Here is a 13,801-nt window from a genome sequence, read left to right as displayed (position 1 = left end):
AATTAATTAAAAAAAAAAACAGTTTAGACTCAGATTCCTGAGAAAGGCCCTGCATGACTTGAACCTGTGTGGAAAAATTCTGACAGTAAACACACCTATAAGTCCTGATGAATGTGGGTTGGTTTCCGAACACCCAGCCTCTGTAAGAACTTGGAAGCTTTCTCAGACTCAATTCAGCTTATTTTATATTTCTGTAGCATATAAATTCCAGCCAGAGGCAGCACTAAGCAAGTCTTGCCTCCTGAGGGAAGAAGGATTAGAAGAGTCTGCTCAGTCCAGGGCTCTAGCTGAAGGACTGTATTACCCGGCTTCGGAGTGAGTACAGATAAACTCCTGCCTGGTGGTGGCCTGCCGGCTACTCGGTCAACAGCCATAAGACTGTCCCTGGGGGGCCCTGGGTGGTGGCACGCTCAAGGGAAATGAAAGGCTTTTTGTTATTCTCTAACTCAACTCCTGGAGAGGGTCCCCCTCATTGATGTCAGCTCACTTCACATCTAAGTTTTATTCTCAGCTGCAATCTTTCCCCACACATTTCTCTAGGTGTTAGTCTAGGCACAGCTGGGGGAAGAGGATCCAAAACAGCAACAATGAAACGCCTCTGCAGAGCAACACAGAGACAAGACAGCATGGACACAGGGTCCCTACCCCGGAGCAAGGGTACTGTATTCTAGGACTGGGTACTTACTCCGAGACCAGGCATTACATGTCGGGCTTCCTGATGGAAGCCGCTTGGGTGCCTTATTTAGGGCTTTGGCATCACATTGACTCCGATTCCATCCTGAGTCTTCCCCTCACTAGCTGATGCCTTTGGGAAAAATACCTAAACTCCCAAAGCTTCTATCTCCTCTTCTGTAAAATGCCAAATATAGATACCTTCATAGCAGCGTTCTCTTTTTTTTTTTCAATTTCTTAAAATTTATTATTATTAGTATTTTTTGGCCATGCTGCGTGGCTCACGGGATCTTAGTTCCCTGACCAGAGATCGAACTGGCGCCCTGGGCAGTGAAACTGTGGAGTCCTAACCACTAGACGGTTGAGTACACAACAAGATAATAAATGAATTCCCTAAGAGGAGGGCATTTCACCTGTTTGTTTACTGCTTATAATCTCAACACTTAGAACAGTGACTGGTACATAGCAAGTGCTCAATAAGTATTTATTCAATAAATGAACATAGAAGAGTAACTAGCAGTCATTGGTAAATAATAAAAATGTTCTTTATCTGACTTTTATTTGAAGTTTATGATGCCACTGTTGTGTGTGTTTATATAACCCTCATAGATCAGTACCTTGAATATTTTAAGAATTCAGTCATTCCTCTTTCCTGCAAATGATGACATCAAGGTTCAATATAGTTGAAAGTCCAGTTGAATTTTAATATAGCACAATTTTCATTTGCACTGTGATTTTTAGGTCTGTCGCAGATATCACAGAGAGCTTTTTGAGCAATTTCATCAGCATTGCCTGTGACTTGTATATTGCAGTAACTGAAAGATGGTGAATTACATTACAGTACGCTTCGTGGTGCGATGGAAAGAGCATGCGCTTTAGTTTCTGATGACTGGATCCCACTGGCTGTATCACATGGCGCCCGTGCGATGTTAAGAAGTCACTTAACCTCTCTCTGAGTCTCACTTTTTAAACGTGTAAAATGAGTATAATAGTACTCATCTTGCATAGCTCCCAGAATCACTGGGAAGAAAGAATGAAATATGTGGAATGTAAGCTAATATTCTTATCGTCTCTCCTACTGGGTAGGAGTGGTGTAAAGTGTAGATGAAGGTCAGTGCGATCTACAGTTGGGGAAGGGAGAACACTGAAGACCCTTTTGATAAGGAAGCCTAGTGACCAGTGTTGAGAGGGTGGCTTTAGTCCAAGGACCTTTGAAGCAGTTGTCAAAAAAGGAGGCAAGGTCTGAGGCTGTCCGGAAGGCAGAAAAGCAAATTATCGATGACACGCTATGGAAACAACTGCAAATATGGCCTTTGCCGTGTGGGGTGACCAGGACTCCCTGGTCGTGTTCCCCCAGTCCTCATGCCACTGACTTCACGTCATCACCTCTGGACAGCCTCCTCTCCGTGTTGTCACTGCAAGGCTTGACATTTATTTAGCACCTACTGGTAGCAGATGCTGTATTAGATTGCTGGGGCTGCAGTAGCAAAGTACCACAGGCAGGTGGCTGAAACAACAGAAATTTATTTTCTCGCAATTCTGGACCCTAGAAGTCGAGGTCAAGGATTTGGCAGGTCTCGCTCTTTGTCTTTTAGATGACTGTGTTCTCCTCTCTCTGTCTTCACATGGTCTTTCCTTTGCAAGTGTCTGTACCCTAATTTCCTCTGCTTATAAGGACACTATTTGTCTTGGATGAGGGCCCACCCAAATGAACTCAGTTCAACTTAACTACCTCTTTAAAAAACCTTATCTCCAAATACAGTCACATTCTGAGGTGTCAGGGTTAGAACTTCAACATATGAGTTTGGTGAGTGGGGAACAGTTCAGCCTGTAATATTGTGATTTAGATAAGAAATATGTATTTGGTCTTTACCCCTGTTTCTGGGACAGAGCTCCTAAAACACTGGGAACTTCCTAAAGGATGAGAACAATTAAAATATCTTTTGTCATGTTAATGAGGTGACTAGTGCAATGCCCCTAGGTCACCTAAGGATAGGGGCTGGTCACCAGAGGAACCAACCATGTGATTAGAAGGTTGGAACTTTCAGTCCTCCCTCCACCTTCCCTCCCACCCCCAGGGAAGGGAAAGGCTCTAGAGATTGAGTTCAATCCCCTTTGGCTAATGATTTAATCAGTCATGCCTATGTAATGAAGCCTCCCTAAAACCCCCAAAGAACGGGGTTCAGAGAGCCTCCGGGTTGGTGAATACTTGGAGATGTGGGGAAGAGTGGTGTGCTCAGAGATGGCATGGAAACTCCCCACCCTTTCCCATTCCTTGCCCGATGCATCTCTTCCATCCGGCTGTTCCCGAGTTATATCCTTTTAAAATAAACTGGTGATCTAGTAAGTAAAATGCTTCTCTGAGTTCTGTGAGGCATTCTGGCAAATTAATCAAACCCCAAGGACAGGGTAGTTGGAACCTCTTGTCTCTAACCTATGGGTCAGAAGCACAGGTAATAACGTGCGTGGGCTTTGTAACTGGCCTCTAAAGAAGGAGCAGTGGGGAGGGGCTCTGAGCCTTTACCCTGTGGAATCTGATGCCATCTCTGGGTAAAAAGTGTTAGAATTGAGTTGAATTGTTGGATACCCAGCTGGTGTCCAAGATTTGCTTGGTGGTGCGGTGCGGGGGAAACACCCCAGAACACACCTTCCCACACGCTGGAACTGGTGACCAGAACTTTTACAGCCCATATCGAGTGCTTTACCCAACGTTCCAAGATCAACTTTCTTTATCTCAATTAAAAAATTTGGGAACTGGAGGATGAATCAGTTGCCCAAAGCTTCACACAGTTTCTAAATGCTGAATTTAAATTCAAGTTGCATGGACTCCACTGCTTCACGCTGGTAACCAACTAAGAGAGTCTCCATTGCATTCAAGGCACTGACTGTATAGATTGAAGACCGCTATATATAAATAATGACTCCTTAGACTTCCTATTTGCATTTTCAAGCAACTGCTCTGATTTCTGACAGCAGTTAGGCAGGATTAGAATCTTGTCACCAATATCTTTTCCTGCAAATCTCTGCCCTGCTCATGGATATGGTTACTCTATCTTAACCTCTTCTCTGGCCCCCGTCCTTCACCCCGAATTTCCCATTATCTTAGCAAAGACGACTTGGAATCTTTTTTATGGTAAGTGTTTTAAAGGAACGTATTCCATTTCTCTCTTGTATGAATCCATTTCTCTCTTGTATGAACCCATTTCTATTCCTGTTCTTCCTTTATTTTAAGGGACATGGAAACTGTATTGCTCACAATGTCCTGTCTTCTGGCACAAGTTTGATAATTTTCTTTCATTATCATTTATATACTGTACTTAGCAGAGCCAAAAATACACAAAGACCAAGCCCAGACTTGTAACATCCATTAACATGAATACTAACACTGGACAAATAAGAGGCAGTAAATGAATGTCAGTGAGCTATAAAATACATGATAGTGAAACAGCCCTTTCAGCTACCTTTTATAGACAGAAGCTGGCCACCAGAAGACGTATAGGCCTAATAAATCAATGGGAAGGAATTTCAAATGGATAAATCAATACTTAAGCAGTCAGAGAATCCTACAGGTGTATGACAATGACCCACTGGGATCTTTAAACCTCAGCCAGAAGGTTTAGTCAAGATAGTCTATAATGATAGATTAACTGAAATGATAAATACCTCTGTGGAGGAAGCTTGTATTGTTTGCATTTTTCTCCAAACCACCCTTTACATAATGGCAATATAAAGTGAGTTTTTAAAATATGAAAGAATGGTTTCCTAAGAGAGTACAGTTGTAAATCCATACACCTGGGGTGGGTCGCCAAGGAACAAGGTCATTTGCATAAGTACTTTCAGGTGTGACTATTTCTCTACAAAATTAGGCCAGTTAGCGTTTGCATTTTACAGATGTGCAATCATGTACTGGCCATGGCTGAGAACGAATACTAATCCCTTCTTTCTGGAATATACCATGGCAACATATGTAAAAATACTAATAGCATTTCACTGGCTATTTTATCTCTAGGAAGCTAACCTAAGAAAGCAATGTGATGTTGATAAAGATGTTCACTTCATTGTTATTTATAATGTAAAGAATCAGAATATCTTCCTAAATGTCCATCGGTAAGAGAGTACTTAACAATGATACATCCATAAAAAAATATTAATATGCGTATAGTAAAGAGATATTGTCAAGTAAACTTAATAATATGAGAAAATGCTTACAATTTAAAGAATTAAAAACAGGCTATGAGACTATATTTTATACATGATATGATCATAATTATGTTTTTAAATTATTAGAAGATACATCAATTAAAATATAATCCTGAGTTGTCTGCCTTCATATTTTCCTATATTTTTCCAAGTTTTCTATAAGAACCTGAATTATTTTTATAATCAGAAAAAACCCTTATTTTAGTTCTTTTCCATTGATCTCTTAATTCCACTTCAGAGACTCTATCTTAAAGATATACTCCAAAATATTTTTTAAAAACCATTAAATCAAAAAACATGATTGCCAATGTGAAAAAATAAAAACTTCCTAAATGTCTGACAGTAGGTTGAGTAGAAAGATTATAATAGAGTTACATGATAAGATATTAGAAAGCCACTAAAATTACAATTTTGTGAGCTTTTGACAATAAAAACCATATATATTAATGTTAAGTAAACAATTACTACATAATATTGTATATATGGTATAAATAGTCATAATTGTAATAACAAATGTTCCAAAATGCTAACTGTGGTTTAATCTTTGAATGGTAAAACTATCAAGGTATATTTATTTTTATTACTTTATTTTTCAAATGTTCAAACACAAACGTATCTAACATTTATAACTGGATACTAATAAATGAACTTTTATCATTTAAAAACCTTTCTTTGGGTATTAGTCCACTGTTTGGCATTGTCTTTCCTGCATAACTCACACCGGTAATGCACTCTCCAAGACTTACATTTCATTGAAAATGATAAAAACTTAAAGACAATTGTGATGCAGTCTGATTGTAGAAAACTTTTAGATTTTCATAATTTTCCCCACTCTTTTAATGTTATCTTTCCTCCTTTTTAATCTACAGTTTTTGTGACTTGCCTTCATTAAGTCTTCTAAAGAATTAACTTAGTTTTTTTCAAGAAAGAACTCTTTCTGTCACTAATATTTAATCCATTTTCATAATACTTAATTACGTTCTGTTGATAATGTCAAGTTCAACTTGTATAACACAGGTTTGGGAACAGACACAACTAACTCTTGGTTAGCATCCAACTCAGCTGGGAAGTGAAGGTGCCGTGGCATATCAGAGAGTAGCTCAAGCCTTTATGGAGATCAGGTGCAGCGGGCAACAGCATGTTTACAGGGAAGCACGGAGCATGAATTAAATCGGCCACTGAAGTGACAAGCTCATTGAATGTTTAGTCCCAGTGCTAGATACTATATGATAGGATACTATACGATATTATACTATGTATTAATACTATAGATACTATAAAGATGGCTAAGACTCATGCACTGTTTAGTTAGCATCCCCATTGACACCTGAGGTCAGGCTGAAGCTCCTTCATTTGCTCACTCCCTATGATTGAGCAACATATGTGAGCCTCCTCTGAGACTATCTTAAATTTAAGAATGAAATTGGACATAAATGTAGAGATGCTCACCTAATTAGTCATTAGAGAAATACAAATTAAAACCCAGTGAGATACCACTACCCACCTGTTAAGATAATTACATTTTTTAAAAACCTGACAATATCAAATGCTTGTGAGGATGTGTAACTATAGGAATTTTCATACATTGCTAGTGGGAATGCAAATGGTACAGCTGCTTTGGAAAACAGTTGGCAGTTTTATACAAAATTAAACATATACTTACTATATGACTCAGCAAGTCCACTCCTAGGTATTTTACAAAGAGAAATAGAAATGTAAGTCTATATGAAAATATGTATTTAAATGTTTGTAGTGACTTTATTCATAGCAGTCCCAAATCAACGCAATTATCCATCATCTGTGAGTGGATAAACAAGCTGTGGTATATCCATACAACAGAATACTACTCTGATCTTAAAAGGAAAGAATTACTGATACATGAATATCAAATGAACTATACTAAGTGAAGGAAGCCAGACTCAAGTAAGGGCCAACTTATGTGACATTCTAGAAGAGGTGAACCATCAGAACATTGATCTGGTTTCCTGGGGTTTCAACGGGAGATGTTAGAAGAGGCAGACAGACACAGAGACAGAGAGACAGAGACAGAGAAAGAGAGGGAGAGAGATCTGAATTGGTATCCCATTAATTGCAGCAATTTTTCTACTTCAGTTTCATCTATCAATAAAATTATGCTTAAGTCTAAACTCTACATTCCTTTTAGAGTCCTAAATGAGCCTCAAGGGAATATGGGAAGCATACTTGTTTTATAACCAGGGAGGCTGAGTTACACTTCAAGAAGCTACATAGGATGTAGCTTTAATCTCTTTTTTAGGGGAGAAATTAATGGCCTAGTCTTTTAGAGCGTGAATAACTAAGAAGGTTTTGAATTTCTAGGCTCTTTGGAGGGTTGGGTCTGATAGGTTAAATACTGACTAAATAAAGGGCAAAAGTTACAGAGTTACTAGTAGGCTGATTAAAGTCTCCATGGTTACTAAATAAATTTAATTTTGCCAGGTGAATTTTAGACATATATTTTATTACGAGATAAGTAACTAATACTAGTATTTTAACTTTTTTAAAAAACTTAAGAAGTGTAATTACTAAAGTCATCCTGAATGTATTCTCATTGTAAAAAAAATCTAAAGATGTAGAGATCATCTTCTCGACCTCACCCCACCAACTGGGTCTGGTTTGCAGAGGCTACCACTGTTAGCAGGTGATCGTGTATCGTTCTAGGTTGCCCTTTGCGTTTTCAAATACATGTTTGTATTTGTGAGTGCATTATTTAATATTTATGTACCCTTTTACTTCTTTTATGTAAATGTACACATTTATACAAATGCATACGTAAGTCTGTTTTGTTTATGTCTCTTAATATTGATGATATTGAGCAGAGGATGCATTGTTACCCAGCACACTTGTAACCGTTGACAATGTGCTGTGGATGTATTTCTGTCACTGTACATAGATTTCTCCCATTCTTTTAAACTACGTATAGTTTTTTATAGTGTGGTTATATTATAATTTTTATTTGTAAGTTACTAGTTTTATCTGAAAAATTAGTATGTGAACATGATAAAACAAATTTCAAACAGTACAAAATGTAAGTGATGGAAAGGGAGTCTTCCTCTCACTCCAGACCCTGATAGATTTATAGTCTTCTTATCAGATCCCTGTGTAAACATGCAAAGGCATCCCATGAATATATAATAATATATATATACACACACACGTAAACATATACATATATACACACATATATGGATGTGATATGCTTTATATATAGCATTGTATCTGCGGTATATTTCCTTTTCTGTGAAAAATACTTGTGTGTGTATATGTATGTGTAGTGTGTAGGGTATCACACATTTATATAAATATATAGTTTATTATATAAATATAACAAAGATTATATATAATCCTTTTCAAAACTAGAGTATACACTATACCCTCTGAACTTTGCTTTCATTAGTAATGTATCTTGCAACTTGTTCGATATTAGCACACACAGATACACTCATTCTTTCATATAACTACATAATATTTTCATACAGATATATCAACATTTATTCTATTCTCTTCCAGTGAATGGACATATGTGGTGTTCCCCATCTTCTTCTATTAACATGTAACATTCCAGTGATTTTTTTTGAAATTACAATGTTGTATATGTGAATAAAAATTCCTAGAGGGGCCATAATTTATGCACCCATTCTCCTACTGACATTTGGTTAATTCCAATATTTTATTATAAAAGTGCTCCAGCATACATCCCTCCACATAGTTCTTAGTGTACATGTATGACTATTGCTTTAGGGAAAATATCAGAGTTGGAATTGTGGAAGCTTCATTAAAATTTAATTTAAATAGATACTTCCAATTTGTCCTCCAAAAAAACTCTATTGCTCCCACCAACAGGAAATGAACAAGTTTTACCCATACACTTGCCATCACATAAAATATTTTTTGATAACTTGATGAATGAAAAAAATGATCTTTAATGATAGTTTTCATTTTAATTGTCCTAACTTCTGATGCGTTTGAACATGTTTTCATTTGTTTATGTTATTTGGAATTTTATTTTCTGTAAGTCATTTGTTCCTATACTTAGACTAAGTTTTACTGAGTTGTTTGCTTTTTGTTGCTACATAGAAATTCTTCACATATTTTGGATATTGTTACTCTGTATTCTATGTACATTGTAAATATGTTTTCCCAGCTTTGCTATGATTTCTTTTAACACAGAGGTTTTAAAATTTTGATTTAGTCAAATTCATCCACTTTTTCCTATATAGATTTTTATTTTATGTCTTGTTTAAGAATGTCTTCTGTACATTCTCCTCCTTTATTTACTTCTAACACTTTTCTTTTTAACTGTTACTGCTTTAATCCATCTGTAACTTATTTTTGTGGGTCATGTGAGGTAGTGATCTAACTTTTTTTAAATGGACGGCTAATCTTCCAACACAATTTGTTGATATACACTTTCCACATTGACCTAAAATTCTACCACTACTATATATTTCCACACATACATGTGTCTGTTTCTGAATTCCCTCTGCTGTTTCATTGATCTATATTTTCCTGAACCAATACCCATGGTGTTATAATTACTAAGCTTTTAAAAATATTCCAAAATCGGCTGCATTTCTTTACACTAACAGTAAAATATCAGAAAAGGAATCTAAAAAAAAAAAAAACCTTTTAAAATTGCACCCCCAAAAATAAAATATTTAGGAATAAAGCTGACCAAGGAAGTGAAAAACTTGTACACTGAGAACTATAAAATGTTAATAAAGGAAATTGAAGATGATTCAAAGAAATGGAAAGATATACCATGCTCTTGGATTGGAAGAATTAATATTGTTAAAATGGCCATACTACCCAAAGCAATCTACAGATTCAGTGCGACCCCTATCAAATTACCTGTGGCATTTTCCACAGAACTAGAACAAATAATCCTAAAATTTATATGGAACCATAAAAGACCCAGACTTGCTAAAGCAATCCTGAAGAAAAAGAACAAAGCAGTAGGCATAACAATCCCAGACTTCAGACAATACTACAAAGTTACAGTAATCATAACAGCATGGTATTTGGCACAAAAGCAGACATATGGATGAATGGAACAGAATAGACAGCCCAGAAATAAACCCATACACCTACAGCCAATTAATCTTTGACAAAGGAGGCAAGAATATACAATGGAAAAAAGACAGTCTCTTCAGCCAGTGGTGTTGGGAAAGTTGGACAGCTGCATGTAAATCAATGAAGTTAGGACACACCCTCACAGCATACACAAAAATAAACTCAAAATAGCTTAAAGACTTAAATGTAAGACATGACACCATAAAACTCCTGGAAGAGATCACAGGCAAAACATTCTCCGACATAAATCGTACCAATGTTTTCTTAGGTCAGTCTCCCAAGGCAATAGAAATAAACACAAAAATAAACAAATGGAACCTAATCAAACTTACAAGCTTTTGCACAGAAAAGGAAACCATAAACAAAATGAAAAGACAACCTACAGACTGGGAGAAAATATTTGCAAGTGATGTGACCAACAAGGGCTTAATTTCCAAAATATACAAACAGCTCATACAACTCAACAACAAAAAAATGAACAACCCAATTGAAACATGGGCAGAAGACCTAAATAGACATTTCTCCAGAGAAGAAATACAAATGGCCAATAGGCACATGAAAAGATACTTAACATTGCTAATTATTAGAGAAATATAAATCAAAACTACAATGAGGTACCACCTCATACTGGTCAGAATGGCCATTGTTAAAATGTCTACAAATAATAAATGCTGGAGAGGGTCTGGAGAAAAAAGGAATCCTCTTACACTGTTGGTGGGAATGTAAATTGATACAGCCATTATGGAGAACAGTACGGAGGTTCCTCAGAAAACTAAAAATAGAATTACCATATGATCCAGCAATCCCACTTCTGGGCATATATCCAGAGAAAACTATAATTCAAAAGGACACATGTACCCCAATGTTCATTGCAGCACTCTTTACAATATCCAAGACATGGAAGCAATCTAAATGTCCATCGACAGATGAATGGATAACGAAGATGTGGTACATATATACAATGGAATACTACGCAGCCATAAAAAAGAAGGAAATAATGCCACTTGCAGCAACATGGATGCAACTTGAGATTATCATACTAAGAGAAGTAAGTCAGACAGAGAAAGACAAATACCATATGATGTCACTTATATGTGGATAGTAAAATATGACACAAATGAATCTATCTATGAAGCAGAAACAGACTCAGGGAGATAGAGAACAGACTAGTGGTTACCAATGGGGAGGGAGTTGGGGATGGATGGAGTGGGAGGTTGGGGTCAGCAGACGTAAGCTATTATATACAGAATGGATAAACAACGAGGTCTTCCTGTATAGCACAGGGAACTATATTCAATATCCTATGATAAACCATAATGGAAAAGAATATAAAAAAAAGAATCTATCGCTTTGCTGTATAGCAGACATTAACACAACATTGTAAATCAACTATACTTCAATAAAAAATTTAATAAAAAATATTCTGAGATCAGGAAAAAGAAGTTGCTGCCCTTTCCCTCCAAAATATCCTACTTAAAAAATTCTTGGTTTTCCTTTTGCATTTTCTCTCTTTCATATGAATTACAGAGTTAACCTATCAAATATCATTTAACAAACCCTATTGGTATATTAATTGGAGTTGCCTTGGATTTAAGGAATAATTACAGAGAGTACTGTCAGCATTTAAACAGCAAATTATTCCACATAATCATAATTTTTAAGAATGTCGGTAAAAAATTTCCATATTAGTTGAGGAAAAATATATGATCAGGTTTATACTTGTATTCATTCATTTTGTACTCCATCTTTCAGTAAACTTTTCAACACAGTTCTACATGCTTCTCACCCACAATATCCACTGAGCAGGAATCAATTATAATGCAACTCTATTTTCAACTAGAAATGAGTCTGGGAAAAGAGACATTTGTAACTACCAGTTCAAAACCGGTCTACTTTTCCTTGTTGCTCCAGTGCTTAACAAAATATCTGTATTATCAGTTTACTGGGGGTTGAACTCAAAGACATATGTTTTCCCAGCCTTGTACCGGAAAAACATATTAATCTAGACTTCACTATTTTAGGATTTGGTGGTAATTCAGCTTTAGCTGGACAGATGATTCATTTTTGCCCTACTTCAAAAGGAAGGTTTACTTAGCAAATTAATAGTGTAAATAGACAGTGAGCATGTTTAAGCTACTTGGAACACTGTTTTTAAGGGCTTTAGCAAATTAATTTTATGCAAATAGGGTTGTTAATGCTATTGCTGCTAATCTGTTCATTAAAGCCAGAGGGAGCCAACTTTATTTTGGCAATTAGTTGAAGTTACTCTATGTATTAAAAAGCACTAAACCGCATTTCTCTTAAAATGTACTATAAATTTAGACTTTTCATGAATTTAGACTTTCCCCCATGACGTAAGTATGAAATGATGAACTCGGAATTTTGCCTTTGGCGGTTGGGGGGAGCTGGCACTGCTGGGAACTATTAACATAAAGTATCACAAGTCCTTTGACTTCAGGAAAAATGTATTTGGTCAGCTCATACCTGTAATTCAAAGACTCACCTGGCGGGAAGAGTATTGTTGTCCCTGTGACCGAAAGAAGCAAGGAGACTGCATTGGTCTGTCTTTCAAAGACAGAGAAGAATTGCCATGACTTAATCAGACAATGATGCGCCCTGATCCATTATCAAATGTCAGGTTGCTGTTGCAGTCAACTTCTTTCCCTTCTCCAGAAACGCCATGTTGTCTGATAGTGTTTGGAATGAGAGACATAGCAGGTGGCAACTATCGATGTGACCTTTTGGGTTATCTACAGGACACTGAGTGCATTTAAAGCGATAAAGTTGACATTTGTGGTTATGATCATTCATAGTCTTGTCATCTGTCCATTGATCTAAGACACTGGTCACATCAATGTCTAGAAGCCCAGTGATAAATGTGACATCTGACTGATTGGCCAAAGCTCCAGTGAATTTTGCCATTTATTATTATAATTATTGTTGAGTCAATTTTTCTTTCCCCATTTATGGGGGTGTAGGGTAGTGAGCTGTCAAAAAGAAAGACACAGCTGCCTAATGTCATGGCAAGCTATAGGCAATATTTTTATGTAGAAAAAGGTTGTCTTTCAGCACCCATACCTGCTTCCTTTTCTGTTTCCTCCATAACACAATTTTTCAAATGATTAAACTTATGTTTTTTTTGGTGGGGAGGTCACATTGTACCAGATGCTTTATATATTATATTTTCTTTTTATTACCAGGTGTATTTGTTTCCTATTGCTGTGTAACAAATTATCCCCAGTTTAGTGGCTTTAAACAACAAACATTTATTATTAACCAGTGTCTGTGGTCAGGAATCCTGATGCAGCTGACTGGACACCTCTGCCCAGGATTCCTCAAAAGACTGCAGTCAAGATGTCAGCCCAGAAGCTCTGACAAGGCTCTACTCCAGGGGACAGCTTGGGGCAGATCTGCTTCCAAACTCACTCACATGGCTGTTGGCAGCCTCTGCTCCTTCCTGACTGTTGGCTGGAGACATCGGTTCCTCACCACATGGGCCTCTCCACAGGGTGGCTCACAACAAGACAGCTGGCTTCCCTTACAGCAGTGAGCTAGCAAGAGAATGCGAGTTCAAGTTGGAGAGGGAAGCCACAGTCTCTGTAACCTAAACTCAGGAGTGACAACCCCTAACTTGGTGAGAAGTGAATCACTAGGTCCAGCCCACACTCAAGAGAAGGGATCATGTAAAATTGAATACCATGAGGCAAGGCTCATTCAGGACCATTTTAGAGGCTGCCTTCAACGCTAGGGTAAATAGATAAGGTAGGTATCACATAGACGTTTTAGAGATAAGGCATCTGAGATTTCCAGCTACTTGTGTAAGAACACATAGCTACTA

At 37.1% G+C, this 13,801-nt stretch overlaps 1 long non-coding RNA gene across 2 annotated transcripts in view; it reads right to left on the bottom strand.

Moving 5' to 3' along the window:
• Positions 1 to 13,801, bottom strand: part of LOC307193223 — a 284,938-nt gene that overhangs the window by 129,086 nt on the left and 142,051 nt on the right. The window lies entirely within an intron of this gene.

This window comes from Stenella coeruleoalba (assembly GCF_951394435.1).
Source record: "Stenella coeruleoalba genome assembly, chromosome: 1".
Classification (NCBI taxonomy): domain Eukaryota; kingdom Metazoa; phylum Chordata; class Mammalia; order Artiodactyla; family Delphinidae; genus Stenella; species Stenella coeruleoalba.
Note: the sequence above shows the minus strand (reverse complement) of the source record. Positions and strands in the feature narration are given on the sequence as shown.